General features: G+C 37.2%; 1 protein-coding gene and 1 pseudogene across 1 annotated transcript in view; both read left to right on the top strand.

The window, feature by feature from the left end:
• The window catches only part of GPC3 (glypican 3), a 409,732-nt gene that overhangs the window by 152,304 nt on the left and 234,825 nt on the right, over positions 1-22,603 (top strand). The gene's annotated exons all lie outside the window — the stretch shown is intronic.
• On the top strand, positions 5,016-6,227 carry LOC118607866 (annotated as a pseudogene).

The raw sequence follows: 22,603 nt of genomic DNA, 5'->3' as shown, positions 1-22,603 counted from the left end.
TTCTTTTTGAAATTTTTATCACCAAGCAACAAATGTTTCTTAGGCATCTGCCTACTATTCACCTTGCACAGTTTTGGGGTCCATGACTGATATAAAGATGAATAATACTTACACTAAGAAGGGTAGATATTATTGTCTTTGTTATGTAGGTGGGGGACCTGAGGCACTGAGAATTTTTCAGCCACTAAGTGGTAGAATTAGGCCTTGGTTTCATGCCTTCTGACTCTGAAGTATGTGTGTTTCTATATCTATGAAGTACAAAAAGAAGGAAATGCTTCAACAGAGAGAGAAGGTAACTATCCATTCCACTACAGTTTCGACAGAACTATTTATGGTTAATATTACCAAATTATAGATGTCTTTGACTACATAAAGATTGTGACATTGTTGCTCTTCATTTATTTGGGCCACTTAAGAACATGCCAAAAAGATACAGAAATTCAAAGTATGGGTATAGTCATGTACCACTTAATGATAGAGATATGGTCTGAGAAGTGCATTGTTAGGCGATTTCATAATTATATGAACATCATAGAATGTACTTAAAGAAACTTAGATCCCATATCCTACTACTGTGTTTGTATGTGCTATACTTTTACACAACTAGTAGTGCAGTAGGTTTGTTTACACCAATATCACCACAAATAATGTGTTGTAATATGATGTTATGACAGCTAAGATATCACCAGGCAAGAGAAGTTTTTGAGCTTAATTATAATCTTCTAAGACCACCATTGTACATCTAGTCCATTGTTGACTGAAATGTTGTTTTGTGGAGCATGACTATAAGTGGCTATGATCTTTACCGAAAATTTTTCTCCCTATTTATGAAGTCAGAGAGTTTATTAGTCAATGGTGTATATACGTTGGTAACTGGTGATAATTAGTATACATTTATATTTCCCAAATAAACTATTTTGCAGTTTTCCTTGATCATTAATTCTAATTTTTCAGTTATGTATTGAAAAAAATGAATTCTGTTGAAAATATTTCTATACAAATGTTTGACTAGAAAGATCACTTGGTATATACTTGAAACCTTCTATACTTTGATTTTTAGGCACAATCCCTTTTTCAGGAGTTAAAAACATGTGTTAAGATATTACTATGTGCTGGCTGTTGGACTAACTTCCTGGCATACATTTTCCCAGTCATAACTTTGAATACAGTCAGTTTGAGATTCCAGTGCCAGGGTGAGTGCCTAATCACATTCTTGTACTGTCTCCCACCTACCAGCTTGTTGTTCATTTGCCTTTTTTGCTCAGCTCTTTACAGCTGTCCAATACCTTTAAAAGACCTTGCCAGCCAGATATCATTACCCTCTTTGGTGCTAGCTAAAGATACCTGATATATTCTTTCTGTGAGAGAAAGTATGTGAGAATATCAGGTTCAAGCTAGGTTCACTATTTAATGATTTCTTGTATTTTCTCCCATTTGCTCCACTCAAACAGATGATCCCACTACTTGCTCTGATTTCTGATGTTTGTATCTTTCTTTATTTCCGTCTTACCTCTTTGGCTTCCTGACCTCCTAACAGTGCTAACTACTAGATTGTCTTACCAAACCTGCCATGACCACAACCCATATGGTAACAACAGTTTTACTGTCACTCAAAATCCTAGCATGATATTTTATGAAAAACGAGGCATCCTATTTCTGATTACTTTACACTGGAAAAATGGCCTGCTTTTGTTATCTGCAGCTAAATTGAATCATTTGATGTCATGATCAGTAAATATTGCACTAATTTGCAAGAAAAAATGGATTGGCAGCACTACTTGAAAATCAAATCAAAATTGACTGTATTGAGAGATGTTTCAGGTTGCCTTTTACATTCTAGTTACAACTTCCATTTTTTGTCTTTAGAACTGGGACACTTTTATTCTTCAGTTTGATATATTATAATGATGATGCTGGTAACAAACATGGCTTAAGGAAGTAAGGTTTCCATGTTTTTTCTAAGCATTTCCTGAGTAGACATCTAAGTTGCCATTGGCTGCTCACATTGTAGATGGGATTATATACAGTTCCGTGTGGTTAACTGTGTGGTCCTAACTTGATTTCTCAGTGAAAGAGATAGTAAAGAAAATAGCTCAAGCTTAGATTGAACTGAAATGATTGTAGCATGATGATAGTAATGGTAAGAGTAGATTTTGGAAACACATAGACCATTGGTTTAAATCCAGTCTCAACAACTGTGTATGATCTTAGCAAGTTTACTTAAGCTCACTGAGCTCTTTTTCATCTTTAAAATGGAGAGAGATTACAACCTAATAGGATTGTTGCGAAGATCAAATGGGATATGATATATAGCACACTTGTAACTGTGCCTGCAACTGACATACAGAGAGGCTAAGTAACTTGCCCCAGATTACACTGCTAGGAAGTTGCAAGGTCCATTCTGAAAACCCAGGTCAGTTTGATTCCAAATACCCATGCTCTTTTTACTCTGTACTTTTTTTTAATAGTAGTAGGGCATTTGAACTGTTATTACTTAGATACATAGAAACTCAGGACTAGAAGGAATTCAAACATCATCTATTATGCTACTGATCAGGTATTTTAATTCCTTTCACAACATATTTCACAAAAGCCCTCCTAAGATTTCATTGTGCTTCTCTTGAACACCTCTAGTTTATAATTTACCTAATCTATATTGAGCTTATATTCTATGACCAAAAAAACCCCTGTTGTTATTTAAAGTGTATACCATATTTGTGTATGTTGGAGTGGACAAAACGGAAGCAAAGAGACCCTCAGGAAGATATGCAAGTGAAACTGAGACATAGTTTAATGAGGAGAAGCCTCTGCTTTCTTCAGTGTTGGTAGCAGGTTTAAAAAAAATTAAAATCACCTAGATAGTCTTCATTCCAGTATTCCTCTGAACTGATTTTATCATAATTTTCCATTGTGTAGGTTTGGATTGTGGTGCAACAGATTTTGAATGAACTGCTTTGACCTGTCCCCAGCTCCATTTTAGCTGAAATAAAGGAATCTTCCTAGATTCTCACAGGATTGGGCAGCCTTTTATTGCCATAGTGGAGATAGCTGAAACTTTACAACTTGCCCAGAGTTTATGTGACCTAACCACTCTGTTGAACTTGTAAAGTCATTAGGGTAATTTACTTTTTAGGTTCCTGTAATACATATATTCTGAAGGGCAACCAGTCTATTTCACATTTCATTACCTATCGTTCAATACCAACATCTAAGGAATTCAGCATGTTTGGTGCTGGAGTTCTGGTTTAAATCCTCATCCTTTGGATTACACAACTGAGTCAGTGTTCTGAGTTCTAGTAATTAGAGTAATTCCGGAGGTGCTCAGCTGCTTTCAGACCAAGGTAGGAGATGATGGTCTTCCATTCTCAACTCATTTCAATTCCATATCATATCTGAGGATGCTATTCAGTCTTGTTTGATGTCATAATTTTAAACCACTTGGAATAATACTCTCCTTTGCTTTAATGTTATACATCCCTGTGCAAGTTCTTCAGTAATTGAAAGGGATATTGGACAAATTTGATCTGTCTAGCTTTGACTTATGCTGTTCTTATCTTGGCCTTTGTGTCATTAAGAAAAAAATTGGTATTGATCTTGGATCATACCACTACATTGTGCTGCAATTCTTCTTCCTTGCCAGTGGAATATAAATCGATAAAAGGCAGCTGTTTTAGACGAGGGCTAGATATGGTACTGTCATTTATATATTGTAAATCCAGTGATAGCTGATCAAATCAGTGCCTCTCCTGTTCCAAACTTGACATGATTGAATTGTCAATAAAAAAGATTTTCAGAAAAGGAAGGAGAGCTGACAGTGTATATGCCTAAAAACGCAATGAAGCTCAATATAAAATGAAACAATGAGCTAGGATATTATTTTATAATTTCCAATGGGGAAGAATATTTAGTGAATCATGGCTGAAATTGGGGATGATCACAGGAGAAGAGAAGCAGGAATGAAAAGCCAGCTAATTTGCATTATATTTTTTGAGAAATCTGAAATATAAATTTGCAGATGGAAATTTTAGGAATTATGCATTTGACTTACTAAGTTGTTTATTTACAGAAATAGTTCATGTATTCTCTACCCCCTCCCTCCTCCATACACATATTTTCTAGTGATAATACCCAGTTGCTGGGGAAAAATAAGTACTTTCTTCTCCGAGACTCTTGCTGACTTCTAATAAGTTATTTGCGAGCAGATCTGCTAGAACCTAACCCTGCATTTGTAAAGCCAACCAGCAGAAGTCCAGTTTCACTTAAGAGATCTCTAGAAGTAGACAGATTTGTTTTTTAAATGGAAAAATTATGAATAAGAAGCCGTAGGCTTCCAGTCAAGATGGAGGAGTAGGTAAATGCTGTGCATTCTTCCTCTCATAACCATATCAAAATTTAAGGTAAACTACAGAACAGCTATCATCAAGAGTCACCTGAAGTCTAGCTCAACAGAAGTCTTATAACTGGGGACACAGAAGAGGCCACCTTGAGATTGGTTGGAGAGGTAGAGATGCAAAATTGGCTGGCTCCACATTCACCTACTCTACTAAGATTGAGGGACATAGTAGCCCTACCTTGTGTTCATAAAAATAAACACATGTAGGCAGTCAAAGAGGTATGACAAAAAAGAACAGAACAAAGCTCCAGAGAAAGAACTAAAAAAAATGGAAACAAACAATCTACTACATATGCAGGGTTCAAACCACCTGTTATAAGGATGCTCAATGAACTTAGGGGAAGAGTAGATATACTCAGTGAGAACTTTAACAAAGAGAAAGAAAACATAAAAGTGGAGATAGAAAATATGAAAAAGAACCAGTCAGAAATGAAGAATACAATAGCTGAAATGAAGAATACCTTAGGAGGAATCGACAGTAGATTAGATGAAGCAGAGGATTGAATCAGTGGTTTAGAAGATACGGTAGCAGAAAACACCCAATCAAAACAGCAACAAGAAAAAGGAATCCAAAAATATGAGGATAGTTTAAGAGGGCCTCTGGGACAACATAAAGTGTAATAACATTCACATCATAGGGATACCAGAAGAAGAGAGAACAAGGAATTGAAATAATGGCTGAAAACTGATGAAGGAAATAGATGTACAAGCCCAGGCGGCACAGAGAGCTCCAAACAAGCTGAATCCAAAGAGGCCCACAGCAAGACACATCATAACTAAAATGTCAGTGGTTAATGGTAAAGAGAGAATCTTAAAAGCATCAAGAGAAAAGCAGTTCGTTACCTACAGGGGAGCTCCCATATGACTGTCAGCTGATTTCTCAACGTTTTCTCAAAGTTTGTGGGCCAGAAGGGCTTGGCAGGAAATATCCAAAGTCATGAAAAGCAAGGACCTACAATCCAGATTACTCTATCAAGAAAAGGTTTAATTTAGAATTGACAGATAGATAAAGAATTTCCCTAACAAGAAAAAGCTAAAGGAGTTTACCATCACCAAGCTAGTATAACAGGAAATGAGGTACATCTTTAAGGAGAAGGAAATTGATTTCATGCAATGAAGTCATGGTGATTGGCTGTGTGAGGGAAGACACTTCCATTTGTAGGCGGTGGCAAATGCAGCGACAGAGCTATGAAGGCCTCAGGCATGCTGTGAGAATACAAGGTGGTGGGGCGCTGCCTGCCCACCCCCAAGTGCTATACACTGTCCCTCTACCACATGTGCATCTTCACATCTAACCATGTTATCACCAAGCCTCGCATCTGGTGCTTTATGTCTCAGCTGAAGAGATGAAGAAGTCTTCAGGGGAAATTGTCTACTGTGGACATGTATTCTAGAAATCCCCCCTTGTGGTTAAAGAATTTTGGTATCTGGCTGTGCTACACCTCCTGAAGTCACACCCACAACATGCACTGGAAGTACTGTGACCTGACCTTTGCATGCACCATCACCCAGTGCTACTGAGACCTGGAGGCTCGGCACCATGCCCAGGCCTACTCAATATATATCATGAAGGTGGAGAAGATCACAGACAGCAAGTGCCACCAACCAGCAATCAAGCAGTTCTACGACTCCAAGATCAAGTTCCTGTTGTCCTACTGGGTCCATGTCACCAGCACAAGCCACACTTTACAACCAAGAGAGCCAGCACCTTCTTTTAGATTCAGGGCCTCTCTGTCTCCTGGTCTGCCCAAATAAACAATTTTGGAAAACTGGAATAGAAGAAAAAAGAAAAAAATATATAAAATATGAATAATGAAATGGCAATAACTACATATCTAGCAACAATTATTTTAAATGTAAATGGTTTAAATGTTCCAATCAGAAGATAAGGTGGCTGAATGGATAGGAAAACAAGACCCTTACATATGCTGCCTACAACAGTCTCACTTGAGATCAAAAGACACACACAGACTAAAAGTAAAGGAATGGAAAAGGATGTTTCATGAAAATTGAAACAAACAAACAAAAAGCTGGGGTAACAATACTTATACCAGACAAAATAGACTTTAAAACAAAGGCAACAACAGGAGACAGAGAAAGGACTCAGTTATCCCACTTCTGTATATTTATCTGAAGAAACCCAAAACACTACTTTGAAGGGACATGTGATTCCATATGTTCATTGCAGAATTATTTACAGTCGCCAAGATAGGGAGGCTACCTGGTGTCCATCAGTGGATAATGGATAAAGAAGAGGTAGTACACGTATACAATGGAATATTACTCAGCCTAAAAAAGAATTGCATCTTGCCATCTGCAACATCATGGATGGACTTAGAGGGTGTTGTGCTGAGTAGAGTAAGTCAGACAGAGTAAGACAAATGTCATATGTGGAATCTAGAGGACAGGATAAACAAACAACAGCTCATTGATACAGAGAGCATGTTGATGGTTGTCAGATTGGGGGAATTGGTGAGGGGAGCAGGGATTAAGAGGTACAAATTGGTAGTTACAAAATAGTCACAGGGAGGCAGAATATAGCATGGGGAATATAGTCAGTAGTATTGTAATAACAATGTATGGTGTCAGATGGGTACTGGATTTATCAGGGTGATAACAAGTTGTATAAATGTCTAATCACTGTGTTGTACACCTGAAACTAATATAATATAATATAATATAATATAATATGTCAACTATAATTTAAAAAACAAAAATATAATTTTTTTAAAGCTGTAGACCTTTCTCAGAGAGTTATACCTCTCTTGGTATGTGGTCCATCAAAATTGGCTTAGGAAACTGTTGTTACCCCTTGAAACTTGAAGAAATCCTGCCAGTTTTTCAGGAGACCTGATTAAACTGTTTGCAAATGGCAGAGCATAGCACTTATTTTTATGTTGAAAAGCATATGCAGTCTCATTAGGAGTGACCAGGCTGGGAACTGATAAGAGGATGCTGTTTCATTTAAAAGCTGCCAGAAGCATATTTGCATGGTATTCTTGCCTGAATAGTGGTTCTAAATGCATGAGACCTGATTAGGGGAGAATTGACTTTGGAGAAATGGTTGACTTCTGAATTTTCAGCTTGAAAACTATATTCTGAACTTGTTCGAATATTTTTTGGAGTGCTTATTTTCCAAGTTTTCTAATAATGACAGGGTTAAAATTATCTTATAAACCATAGCAACTGCCACTACCACAACACACTGCTCTTCTCATGTCAGCACAAGGAAAGGAGGTTAATCACCACTGTGCATCTTGGGAATGATTGTTCTGACTTGCATTAAGCGGAGTCTTCTTTCCTGGTTTTAACTTGAGACAATTCAGATAAAAATTAACATTCACCTCCTTCTTGTTAAGGAACATTACACCCCTAACCATCCTCTCCCTCCTTCTGTGATATGCTCTTCTCATTGAGCTTCTCAAAACTACTTTGGCAGCTTGTTCTTTGGGTCATTTAATCAGCTTGTTTATTCTCAGGTTATTATCATGGCTACCATTTGCTAAGAGATTTTTATGAGCCAGGGACTGTGCTATTCAAAATACTTGTATTATTTCATTTAATACTCACAAAATCTATAGAAAATCAACCAACTGAGCCTATAGTGAGGAAAAAAAGAGAACCAAGGATATTCTAGATTCTTAGTTAACACCCAATTTTTCTGGCAAGGGAAAAGAGTAAGAGACAAACAAAAAAAATGGAAAGGTAGTAATCAGAAAGGAAGGTGGGAACCAGGCAGGACAGGATCTTGGAAATCAAGAAATTCATATGATGTTGGATATGAGTAAGAAACACCAATCTGTACATCTCCATCCTCTATTTATTGCTCATGCTTTGTACCAAATGCTCTGTATATGGGTTTGGCCCTCTTAAATGTGATGCAGAATTTCGTGTTTGCACATGTGTACATCTTTTTGGGACTGGGTTTGCAGATTTCATTAAGTACCCATAAATAGAACAAAGGTATATCTGCAAATACCATCAGTTTTCCATTGGACATTTCTCATTGTCCCCTCAAAGTCAATATGTCTAAAACTTAATTTAACCTTTGTACCACCTCCCTACAAACTAGTTACTCTTCTTACCCCTTCCCTGTTTTTGCTAGTGCATTACTCCTCTCCAAGCTATCTTTTGCTTTCCCTCCACATATCTAGTACATTACTATTGCCTCTAGGATTAATCCTTTCACTGTTCTTACTTTTACCACCTACTCTTGGGACCTTTCCTCCTTGTGTCTGAATTATTGAGGATACTTTTAACCATTATCCTTGCTTCCTAACCCTGGCTATTTTACAATGAGGCCAGTTTATTTTTTGAAAATTACCCTGATCACACAGCATGATATTTAAGAACACAGTGTTTATGGGCAGTGGAAACAGACATGTCTGGGTTACAATCCTGATTTCTCCTTTTATTCACCGTATACCCTCGTCATGTTACTTAGTATCTTTGTTCCTCATTTTCCTCATTTGAAAATAGGGGTAATGCTGGTACTACTTCCTAGGCTTGTTGTGAAGACTCAGTGACATAATCCATATAAGGAGCTTAGCAGAGTAGTAGCACACTGTAAGCTTTCAAGGGAGAGCTATTATTTCTTACTGAAAAACATAAAATTTCTCCCTAATGCTTTCCTCACAACACATAAAATCTTTTTTGACTTTTCAGACCTACCAGAATCTGGTACCTACTGTTACCTCTCTAACCTTACCTTACTCCCAGCAGGTGTATACATCAAGGCTATCTCTCCTAAATGTGCTCTCACAATGCATACCTTTCTTCTACTTCCAAATTTTTGTTCATGCCCTTTTCTCACCTTAGAATGTCTGACCCCATTCATTCAGCATTCTGTCAAGCCCCAGCTCCTGTATTCCCCCATCAGTCATAGTCCCCACAGTTCTTGCCATTTTCTAATTTCTCTTATACTTTCTAATTATCTATACTGCCCAATTAGTACTGCATAATATTATAAACACTGTTCTGCATGGTTGGTGCCTCACTTATGGGTTTATAGCATTGAAAAATATGAAGCTATACACTTGTTTACTGCTTGTTCACTGCTCATTTCATGTTTTTATGTCTTTTCTAGTCTATCAAAGCATCTTGTGGACAGGGATCATGTCTTGCCATTATTTTCTGTTCCATGACTTGTAGCAGTTCCTAGTTACCACATAATTACTTGGTATATTTGTTGGTTTATTTGGTGGTTTTATCAAACTATCAAAGTTTGGAGGCAGAAATACATTATTATAAACTTGCTGCCATAACTTATTTTTTTTTGAACTCAGGTATTTTGAGACTTGGAATCTAATGCCAATATGAGTGGCTTGGGGAAAGCCTCACTTCTCTGGATGCCTCATTTTTCTCATTCCTAGAAATATTAGGTTAAACAAGAGAATTAAGCTAGAATTTTTTAAATCTCCTGACTCTGGGACTCTGATAAAACTAAGAATCTGCTCCATTGAAATTACCCAGCTTTACTCTCTGCCTTTGCCCTGGCTTGCTTGGGTTTTGAGAAAATTGTAGCAACTCAAACAGGGCTTATGCACTGTCCTTAATTAAAGCTGTGCCTCTCCTAGTGAGCAGACAAGCCTCAGTTTAGGAAACCACATCAGCAGATTTCATTCCAGGGTGGGGAACTATTTCTGACAAGGAGCCCCACAAAGTATGTGTGCTTCTGAGAAAAGGGAAAACTGAGTAAACAAATACTCCCTTTGCTGAAGGAGGATGTGGGCTGAAAATCATTTTACAGAGGAGGTATCCTGGAGTGTCCTGGGTAACCAGCCAAAAATTTGATCTGGTTTCTCTTAGCATGGGGTAACTCACCACGCCAACTGACATATTTCTCCAGTGACCTCTACATCTGAAAACATCCCCTAAAAGCACAGCTGTCTGTTCTCCATGCTCCAAGCCTCACTGTTTGCCCTAATGGCCTGCAAGACAGCATTCTGCAGATGTTCCTTCAGCATTCCTTGACACAAGGGCATATTAGCCTCCTTTACATTTCTGACATCTGTATGATTGAATCCCCTCCTGGAGCTCAAGGGTTGCTTTTGTGTGGCACAGGCCATCCATGCTTGAGAAGCCTGGGCATTGTACAGCAGCATCTTAATGCTGCTCATTCATTTCTACCAAGGGACCAGATCTGGGTCAACATTAAGCTGCAAGGTGCTTTCTCAGGATATTTTAGATAGCAGAGTAGAAAGAAGAAACACTGGCATGTCCTACAGAATTTTAACTAACCAGAGGACTATCTGTTGATGAGTGTTCCATGCACCACTAGCTCCAAACCTTCACTAATTTTGCAAACTTATCAGGGATGTCACATGGTATTCTTCCATTTAATGGGAGGTTGTGCACCACACTTTTATTCTGCATCAGAATTATTGACGTGATATTGACATTCACTGGCAGGCTGGTTTTCTAATGTGGGCCAGAGAAAAAAAGTTTTTTTTTTTTAAATTTTATGACTTTACCTATCACTTCAGAAAACCTGAGAGTATCATTAATACTTAATGCTGCATATAGTGTTTCTACCAATAATACTTCCCCTAGAGTTTAGTCCTCAGAGTACATAGGACAGGGTAATTAGGTCTATTGATCTTTGCTACAGCCAGCATTATCGGAATGGTGATCAACTTTATAAGTAAGATGTGGATATTCATTTTAGCTAAGGAGCTATGACAGCTCTTCTTTCTTAAAGATTTTTTGCCCTAACAGAGGCATTGCTAAGCAGCTACCAGGAGATCCTACAGAGCTGAAATCTCTTTTATAATATTGGTATTAGGAGCCAGAATGAGTAGGTGTTGGCCATGCCAAGAATGAGAAAACCTTAAACTTAAGTAGATTTGGCCCATGGGGCAAATTTTATAAAGTCAAAAACTCTGTCAAGGAGGAGCTTCTACCACTGCCATTTAAGTTGACAACTGAATTCTCTGAATGAGAGTTGCTCAGGTAAAATGATCAGCACAGAACCCTTCTCAGGAGACTCTTCCTTCACTTCACTGAGCCTCAGAGTAGAGCAGGTAATAGCTTAGCTTGAAGCTGGGAATAAGTCTTAAGCAGATGGGTTTGACAATGGTACTAAAACCTAGAGACATAGATAAATATCTACCCAGAGGACCAGAGAGTCTGGGCACTGGGCAGGGTTTATTCCTGGATTGCCTGGTGTGTAATTCCTAGAGTCAAAGAATATGAGCTCACTGAGCCAGCAGGAGGCTCACAGGGAGCTGGGACACCTTGTATTTATTGCAAATAGTAGCCACTCTGAGTTATTTTTTCTTTGTCTTCCTAAAGAGGGATTGTTTTAAAACAAAAGAGACTCAAATATTCAGAAACAGTAGGTTCAGTTTTTTGGCTGACTTTAGTGGGGTGGCAGGATGGAAACATAACTACCAGACAGGCATGCACACACAAGAGTTTAATTACAAGAGGTTACCTGAGTCAGGTTCCAGGCAGCAAGGTTAATTCAAAGTCAAAGTAGAACCTCTGGATTGAGTTCTCTTTCTATCTCCTTGATCCCTATAACCACTCCCATTCTCAATTTCCTATAGGGCTTATGGAAATCATGGCCACTGCTTTCCAAACACATCTGTATATCTGTATACATAGCCTGAGTCAACTATATCAAGATCTGAATTTATCTGAGTTTTTATATTAACAGTGTTTTGCTTGTCAGATGGCTTTGGAATAAAAAAAATAGATCCTTCTGGCTATAATCGTATAGTTTTGAGACTAGACCTGTCTGCCAAGTACTTCATTACCAGAAGTATCTAACTATTTTTATATGATGAAGTCCATTAGACACACTGATCTGTTTCTACCTTTGAAAAAATTTGAAATATTTAGATTCCAATGAAAGTTCAATAAGATTTTCTCCAAACAACAGGAATGTTTGTTGGAATTTTGGATTATTTCATTAGTTTAGTTATTACTTTGGATCTTTACAGTAGCTTGCTATAGCCTTTTTTAATCCAGAAAACAAAGATTGGGATATTTCATTACTATTTCCAACAAAATCTCTTTTCCTTATTTGGGTTTTTAACTAAAACTTCTTTGTAAGGCATACATTTTTACTAAGTCTACATACTTGTTGAAGGATTTCCTTTAAGTAGCCTCAATATTAAGTTACTTAAGCCTGAAATTCTCAAGACAAGTTTAAACTACCACCCTAAACTCTGTGATTAGTTGGGTGGGAATTGTTTGAGGACACTTGAGGGCAGATTTCAGCCTACATAAACAGCTATGTTGATTTTCGTGACTTCAAAAGAGCTAGTTTTCAGAATTAGACCTTTTTTCTCTCAATTTAACTTGTATGCCTTGATCTATACTATATGTAAATGATGTTTGATGATAAAAGGGACTGAGTCACACTTAAGCAGCAACATCAGTACCCATTAAGCAGTTTATAAATAACTGTCTCTAGATATGCAATAGAGATTTAAAATGGTCTCATGGGAGCTGAATTATATAGGAGAATTTCCTGTGTAATTATTCTGAAACAAACAAAAACGGAAACAAAAACCCTCACTAATTTCAGTTAGGAGAGTCCTTATATTTTTTTAGCCAACCAGACGAAACTCAATTTTATGGTCCCCTTATTCAAACTTGCTTCTTTTTATCTCAATGGGTTTATCCTCCCTCTGTCTTCCCCTCCCTCTCTCTCCTTCTTCCTCTTGCTCTTCCTTCCTTCCTTTAGGAATGAAGCTCTATAATTTTAAGTATATTAGCTAGAGATATGTAATTTGCTAAAACTATGTACCAAAGTACAAAGCTTACATTTTAAAATGACTCATAGATAGAGTGATGATGTGAATTATTGTTCGAAAAAGGGATACTTTTGAGAGTGAACAGAGAAGTGTTAAAAATAACCAGGTTAGTTAATCTACAAGGTATAAACTGAAACTGTAGCAGATTAATCAGGATGTATCATCACCCTATTCACAGAGATGACTAGAATGTTAAGGTGTAAAAGGCTTCAGAAAGCATCTAGGTTATTCCCTTTGGAAGAGGAAAGAGGACTGCACCCACAATGACTGGTTCTAATCCAAGTCTTCTAGCTCCCAGCCCAGGCTTCTTTCAACTACTCTCCCTTTCTTACCACTCTAGCAAAGATGGAAGGACATACAGTACAGAGCCACCTCATTCTCATAGGTATTCTTCCTGTCCAACAAAGCTTTTAGATATGAAACTTTTCAGATATGAGAATATCCAGCATCTCTACCTTCCAAAGCAGTGCTTTACAACTAAACAAATGCACTGATTCTGATTGAATCTCCATTGCAAACTCATTGTGGTCTTTCCCTCACTTTCTTGTTCTTTAGTTAAAATGATAAATTCATGAAGTCTAAGCCAATTAGATGTTATAGCAACATGCAGATAGTTTCAATTTGAAACCATATTTGAGTGATCATTTGTTAACCAATAAGGCAAGGAAATGGAGTACAGTTGTTCTCAAGGTAATGAACTTGTGTTGTACATCTGGGTGAGAGGTAAGAATGAGTAAGACTCTCAGCTGTGGCTGACATTTTTGAAGGAAATGGGTCAGAAACTGGGATTACAGTTATAAATATAATACTCACTATCTCCTCTTGCTGTTATCCTGCATATATTGTTCATCCCTGTTCATACACTAGATTCATTTGCACTGGTGATACAGAGGCATTGTAGTGATAACCTCATTAATAAAAAGGATGAGCTTCAACAATACACTGTGTTGTCAGAAACTTCATTACCCATGGTAGAAATGACAAGAAAAAAAACATACAGATGAGTTTACATGAAAACAAAGACTTATAGAATAAAAATATTGTCAGAATGGAAATATGGATATGATTGATACAGGACCCTCAATGTTTATATAGATATCTCGCTCCCTTTTTATATATAGTTCAATAATCATTTGTTGAATAGCATTGCTGGATGTCACAGTGGATTCTCCAAACAAAATGAATTCTTCCTTTTGTTTGTCTAATGACTCCAGGTTGGAGGATACTCAGTGGCCAACAGGAAGAACATTGACATTTGTTTTTATGAGGGACCGTACATTTAAATCACAAGGATTGGCTAAGGCTAGGAAGCTTGGAAACTGCAGCCTACCACACCTGGACCGGCCAGGGATAGAATATGAGGGTATTAGCTCCTCACTGTCTTCCCTCCCTTTTTCTTTCCTGGTTGGTAATGTCCTGGAACTTTCTCCTCTCTCATCCAAATAAACCTCTGGATATCCATGCAAGCTATCCATTTGGTTTACAAAACTACAAAGTTTAACAAATGACTGAAAAGGCGCTCTAACATAACTAACATTATTTTAAGTGAACTTCCTAGAAAATTTGTTGATTTGTTGATTTTAGCATAGCTATAGCATAACTATAGCTATGGGCTGGACAGTTACTTCCTTGAGTCATTTGTGCACTTGTTGATCTTTCCTATTACCTTCTCTCTCCTCATATTCCTCTCGCACACTCTATATAGTTGATATTTCTCTACATGGCCCTCATTTTGGCTCACTTTCAAGTCTTCCTCTCATGCTTGAAGTTTTTCTCCATCTTCTGCCTCTTCTCCATATCACTGACCATGTTTAAATTAAGCTAATGGGTATGTGAATAGGAAAAAGAGAATAACCTGAAAGATACAGTTAAAAATCAACCTTTCTAATGCATTCATAATATATCTTCATGTAAATACATATCTTGTATTTGTATTTCGAAATACCTGAAGCCAAGAGCTACCTTTTTTTTAACCTATGTATGAAGTTTCATTTTGTGTTATTTATCTTGTGTGTAGGAGGATGTGTAGGAATACAATCAAAACTGTAGGTGGTGGTATAAATTTGCAAAGTCAGAACAAGTATTTGGGTGTCTTCTGTTTTTTTCTAATACTTACTACATGCTGGGCACTTTAAATACATAATCTCATTTAATTCTGACAACAACCCTGTGAAGGTGTAGAGTCTTGCCTGTAGTCTCACAACTGCTAAGTGGTGGAACCGGAATTAGAATGAAGATTTGTCTGGCTCGAAAGCCCCACTCTCTCTCCATTACATTATACTGCTTCCAAATATAAATGATTCTGGGTTTTTCTACTTCCTGTTATAGCATATAAAGACCAGGCATATTTCCCCATTGATCTCAGTGTTCTTGTGTTCAATTTTTTTATATCCCAAAATCTGTAGGGTAATTTTTCTATTTACAAAACGTTCTAAGCTTTGATTTTTATTTTGGGATTGGACAACCTTTTCCCTATTTTCTTTCCTCAACACATATGGATTACTTTGAAAAATCATACTGCTATTTGAGACTAAGAAGGAAAGGCAGAGTGTGTTAAATTTCTCCTTGTCTTCAGGGGATGGTTTTCATTAAGCTCTCTGTCCTTCTTGTAGGGAACAACCCTGTGGGCTCAGGCTTATGTTTAATTTTGTTTTATTCAGACACGGTCTCCTCTCTATTCTGAGTCCTTTCATGGCTGCTTCATAGTAGTGTAGCCAAGTCATGCCGGTGGTATTATAGTGCCTTGGGCTTCAGCACTTGTCTAGTATCCTTAACAGAGTTCCTTTCCGATATGTCCTACCCTTAGCACCAGATATTCATCTTTTAACTGCATAGTCATTCACTCAATTCCAGAGGATAAAATTGTGCCTTTACCACATATAATCAGGTATTAAACATAGTATATCCTTTTCCAAGAACACACTTTTTAAAAATTTAAGGTTGCATCACATAAAATCACTGATGTTGGACTTTTTTCCTGGGAAAGAAAAAAAGGCGATTTTCTATGGTTCAATCTAATACTTTAAAATAATACTATTTAAAAATAGAAACATAAAGTGACTCCTCAATGTACTTGATGATGATAATAAGAATAAAAACTAGCATTTATAGAGGGCTTGCTATATACCATGTACTTTATGTGATTTCTCATTAACTCCTCTCAGCAACAGTGGAAGGTATTATTAATACTATTACTAGTCTTTCTTTATAAAGGAAAAACTGAGTCTCAGAGAAGTTAAGCAACTTGCTCAAAGTCATAAGAACTAATTGGCAAAACTGAAATTCCAAATTAGGTCTGGCTGATTCTAAAGCTTATGCTTTTTCCAACTGTACCATCATTCTTATGTTGTGATTGAGTATATAAAATTGCATATGGTGAGGCACAGGAGGCAGAGTTCACTGGTGATCACATTCAAAGATAAGCTGTCTTTTACGCAGTTCTAACTCTGGCCTACAACTTGACCTTATACTTTACTATCCTTAAGCCTAGACTGCCTCTGCTTTCTTTCACTGGTTCAATTTCTTTCCTGGGGCATTCTGGGAGACAGAGTTCCAGAAAAGGCCACCCCCCTTTATTTTTTCGTAGTGTGAGGGTAGGGGTGGGGGACAGTTGGAGGAGTGGGGAATGGACCAAAACGAAGCCCTGTAGATGGCCCAGTTTGTGATAACTAACACAACCCTTTGTATGACTTTTGTCCTCTTTATATTTACCCTTGATTTACAAAACTACGTAACAGATCAGATAATTCAAATAAAGGCTGCAGCTTAACTTCTATTCTCATATACTCAGCACAACTTCAGGGGCAATTTTGACCCAGATGTGCCTACTTCTGTGTAATCTGATGAACAAACAATCTCTCTGAAAAGCTGATGACAGAACTTGTGTCCCCTAGTACTTTATTGATACTTTAATCAGGACCTATTTTAAATGGATACCATTTAGTATATAATAATAATATTCCATTTCTATATATGGAACATAAACCCATTAGCTTTTTGTAACTAAAGCAAGGTATTTTATAGGACCCATACTTTTAAAAAATGTATGTAGTATGAACAAAAATGGCAAATGTAGGATGGTAAAGGTTTATAACAGATTTTTTGGTTGTCAGATTTTAAAAATTATTTTTAAAGAAAGATTAAGTTATAAGACTGGGATCAAGTTAGAATTCTAGTTCATAGAAATGCAAGAGATCTTGGCACAGTTCTGTTTTTCATGCTAAGAAAAACAACCTAAAATCAAACTCGAAAGAACAAGTTGGAGAGGAAAAGAGATGGATTCAGTATTTTGGCCCTAGTGTATTTGAGGTGCCCCTGAGACATGCAGAGGACTTGTCTGGAGTTCTAGAGAAGTGTCAGGGCTGGAGAGACATAGGAGAATCCTCAGAAGAGGGCAGAGTTGACACCTTAAAATGGGATGAACAGGTAAAGATGTTTTGGAACTAGTTAAAAATATAGATTCCTTGGTCCTGTTCTTGGAGATTCTTGGATAAGGGCCTGTTTTTGTTGTTGCTGTTTTATATTTGTTGTTTCCCTTTTTACTTAACAAGCTCCCTAGGCTATTATGATTTGTGGCCAGATTAGTTTATTGGCTCATCCATCAATTTAGGACTTGGCTGGTGCTTTTTGCCTCCAAAAGGGATCAAAAAATGTGAAAGATTCTTCCATCCTTTCAGAAAAGGGTAGTTTCCAAACCAAAGTAAGTTTTAGAGATATATTTTAAGGAAATATTTATGAAAACTCCAGGGACAGTGGAGCCATTTCCATTGCAGTCCTAGATTTGATTTATTCGTCCATTTAAAGGAAAATAAATAATTTTTGTGAACTTTTAACCCAGATATTGAATGGGTAATTTTTACTTATTTTCCAAAGTTACATAAAGAGTGATAATTTAGGACAAAACCCAGGATCCTGGGCTATTTTTATTATGTTAAATAAACAGAATAAGCAACCATTAGTGGCTTCCACATGAAAATTACTGTTTTATTTTTAAAAATAGCTCTATAGATGTGAAAATCATGTCTGAACTTTGAGAAAAAATTTCTTTTTGGCTAGTATAACATAGGGTCAATTATAGTTCTGGGACAAATTAACCCAAACTACTTATATATGCTGGGCATATTTGAAGCTGACTTTTGGCTATTTCCCGTAAGTGTTATCTCCAGATTTAAGTGTAAGCTTAGGGCACGCCAGTCTTCCTGAATCAGATCTATTTTTTACTTGAGACAGATAAAACCATCAAAGATTTTTCCCATTTGACTATGTCTTGGGAGAAGAGGGTGCCATTTCTTTCAGGTGTATTTAAGGCCAGTCCAGTCAAATTAAAGGATGGAAAGAAAAGTGAATATTATACATCTCACAGGGTTAGAAAGGGTCCATGAACCAGACTTGTCTTCCTAGATGACCTAGAAGCCTAGAATGGGACAATTTTGGACCATGGTCCAAAATATAATATAACTTAAAAGTGTCAATTGATCTAAATTCTTGTTTATGGAATTAAAACAAATTCTATCTACTTTGGTTATCATCTGAGTCCAGTATTTTGTTTTGGCTGAGCCCTGCTGGAATCATAAATTTACTTTGTGAATTGTTTCTCTTGTGACCTTGTGTCTCTTACACATCTCCAAGTCTTTTGCTCATTCTCTCCCTTTGCTGATCTAAACAGATGTTTCCCAGTGAAGCTGGACAATTTCCCTATTCTCTAGCAGGAATTCTCATTAGATGAGAAACTTAAAAATATTTTTGAATGATTGATCGATCACCAGTGTGTAATTATAGATTGTTTATATTGAAAAAGCGTTGTTGTTGCATATTTAGGGGGAAGTTTTCATAACAGTTTTATATGGGTTATCTGCTTCTCACAATAGTCCTGTGAAATAGAGAGGGTAGGGTAGATTTATTATTACTGTTTTGTAGACTAGAAACCAAGACTTTGGAAGGATCTCAGTCCAGAATCCTTGCCATTTAGCTTGCCTGTGAACTCAGAAGAGGAGGAATAATGGATGAGCGAATACATGTGCATGGGCTTTGAAATGGTTTTGCAAATGCAGGCAGGGGGTCATCATCATTATTAGTTTGCCTTCTAGGGAGAAAATTATTAAGCACAATCTTACGAATCATATAGTTCATATAAGGCGATGTACAAGCTGGACTGAATCACAGTTGGCTCTTATGTTCTTTTGAATATAACACCACCTTATAAAATACTATTAACTTTTTATGAACCGATGAGGTAGGGTTTGTGTGTGTGTGTGTGTGTGTCTGTCTGTCTCTGTGTGTCTGTGTGTATACTAACTAGAGTTCCTTCTCTCTCAATGATAGAAGGCTTTTGAACTTAGCAATGTGCTCATTTTTTATACAGTCATGTGTTGCTTAAAGTAATATTCTGGGAGATAACGTTCTGAGAAATGTGTTGTCAGGTAATCATTGTTGTGCAAATATCAAAAAAGTGCACTTATACAAACCAAGGTGGTATAGCCTACTATACACTTAGACTGTGTGGTATAGCCTATTGCTTCTAAGCTACGAGCTTGTATAGCATGTTACTGTACTAAATAGGCAATTTCTAACACAATGATAAGTATTTGTGTATCTAAACATATCTAAAAATAGAAATGGTACAGCAAAATTTTGGTTTAAAAGATAAAAAAAAGGTACACCTGTACAGAGCACTTACCATGAATGGAGCTCACAGTACTGGAAGTTGCTCTGAGTGAATCAGTGAGTGAGTAGTGAGTGACTGAATCCCTAGGACACTACTGTACACTATTGTAGGCTTTATAAATATTGTACACTTAGGCTGCACTCAATTTATAATTTTTTTCTTCAGTAATAAATTAGCCCTAACTTACTGTTAACTTCTTAACTTTATAAACATTTCCGTTTTTTTTTTGAAAATTTTAGTCTCCTTTGTAATAATACTTAGCTTAAAACATAAATACATCGTACGCCTGTACAAAAATATTTTCTTTCTTTATATCCTTATTACATAAGCATTTTTCTATTGAAAAATAACTAATTTTTTACTTTCTAAACATTTTTGTTAAAAACTAAGACAAAGATACATATTAGTCTAGACCTGCACAGGGTCAGCATCATCAATATCACTGTTTTCCACCTCCACATCTTATCCCACTGGAAAGTCTTTGGGATAATAACATGCATGGAGCTGTCATGTTTTATCATAACAATGCCTTTTTTCTGGAACACCTCCTGAAGGACCTCCCTGAGGCTCTTCTTGAAGAGGTGTCACTCTTTTCAGAAATATGTCCATGGTAGTTTACTTGATTTGTGTCTTTTCTTCATCATAGATTTTCTTGTAAGCAGATAATGTACCATGAACAGTCTTTTCTGTTAATGAAAATTTTCTGTGTTTGGTTCCATGTTTTCAAACCTTTTAAGGAGCTGTTGAAGTCTGCAAAAGCTTCTGCTAAACTCTTTACTCTGACTTTTCTCGGGGGTTCTTCTTTTTCTTCTCCTGCAGTTTTCTTTCCTCTTACCCCTTCCTCAGCTATGCATTCCTGTTCCAGTCCTCAGAAACCACTAGTAGGTGTTCCTCAATGGCATCCTTATCCACACCCAGGTTAAATTTGTTTGCCATCTCAACCACAGCTTTGTTGATTTTTGCAACCTTTGCATGACAGCAACATTACTGCTGCTATAAATACACTAACTGATAGGGATTTTTCAGCTTCTTTATAATCTCATGATACCACTGTTGCCAATGTGGCTCATCATTGACTGAAACATAATTATGCGGTTCATGACTGTGCTATATTTAAGATATTAAATACATGATCCTTTGAAATGCTGCTTGTATCATAACTTCCACTAGTTAATTACTCGTGTGCATTTTCTGTTTATATTGACTCTTATATTTGGGAGTGGGTTATAAGCCTCGGGATTTATTATTAAGAATGTTAGAGTTTATAATTAAGTGTGTTGAGAATGGCCAATAAAAATATAGATGTCAGCAAGGGCTTTTTTCCCCTTTAGGCCCATTTTCTTTTTCTTAGTTGCATTTTCTCACTATCTTTAAACACATACACACAACTACCCCCCTCCCCCGACACACACACCCTGCACACATGCACACCTAGATGGTTAATTCTTTCATGTGAAATTAAACTTAGAATGCAGACTTCATGGAGACAACACATAAAAAAATAGCTTAATAGGCCTATTAGTGAAGTTCATCTGAGTGCCTGAGGCTTTATACTTTTATAAATCTTTACAGCCTTGACAAAATGTATCTTTAAATGTTCTTCATTTAATCTACATATGCTAATACATGGTATATTGTATTTTAGTGTTCTTGATCTTTTAATTAAAATACCCTTGAAATGAAAGCTTAAAGAGATGACTTAGATTTAGTTGAAGTTACCAAAGATTTGGTAAGGTAATGCCAGTTTTGCTGTCAGATTTTTAAAACACACATGCTATTTTCTTTCTCTAGAGGGAGAGAAAGAAATGTGTTTTCCTTCATGATTTTATAAAATTGCACTAGACTTTATATAGACTTACCAGATTCCTAAGCAGAAAAATGCATGTATAAACACATGTTAATAAGTATATCTTGATGAAAATTAAACCTGTGAACCACCATTTTCTAAAGCAAGCAACAGCTCCATTGCTTAGAATATTCTCAATTGATTCTAACAAAAATTTTAGAAAAAAATGTATTTCAAAGAACATCTCTGCATGAGCTAGTTATCTATCTAATTTACCACTTATCTATCTAATTTTTATGGCTGCTTCAGATGAAAAGTTCTTCATGGTAGACATTCCTCTTTGAATAAAAAGAAAACCTCTTGGAGAAGTCATAATAGGTGATAGCGGCTTTGTTCATCCGTCTTATGACCACATCGAAGTTGTGACAGAAACACAGAGCAAACAGCAAGCAGCACCTGGGGTCTAGATGAACAAACCCTACAACTAGGGAGAGAAGTAAGCAATCACCCTGCAACGGGAGGAGGTAGGACCAGGAGAGGATGCGAGGTTGCCGGGCCCCCCAGTGGCAGAATGGGACAGAGGCTGTGGCAGCAGCAGCTGGCAGCTGCAGATGCCTTTTAAAGGGTCCGAGTCTGTGAGCGGACTTTTGTGGCGACAGACTCGCTCAATCTAAGCACCAGCACTGGGTCACTGCTCTGGGAGCACCAGAGACTTACAAGGGGATGCTGAGTTATCAGAGCAAGGGGTGAAGGTGAGGCTTTCTCCTGGGAAGAAGTGTGTGTGGTATCCATTGTTCTTCTGTTGAGCCCTTCCCCATTCCAGTGCATGGACTGAGCACTGCCATAGCTTAGATGTCATCAAACTGGACAACAGAGGTCACTCTGCCCAGAGGATTCCCTGAAACCTCATCTCCCCAAACTCACGGCCCCACCCAAGCCACATCCAGGTGTATCCTGTGTGAGTCAGGTGCTGCTCGTTGAGCAAGCTCCAAGAC

The sequence above is a fragment of the Rousettus aegyptiacus genome, unplaced genomic scaffold, assembly GCF_014176215.1.
Source record: "Rousettus aegyptiacus isolate mRouAeg1 unplaced genomic scaffold, mRouAeg1.p scaffold_m13_p_9, whole genome shotgun sequence".
Lineage (NCBI taxonomy): Eukaryota > Metazoa > Chordata > Mammalia > Chiroptera > Pteropodidae > Rousettus > Rousettus aegyptiacus.
Note: the sequence above shows the minus strand (reverse complement) of the source record. Positions and strands in the feature narration are given on the sequence as shown.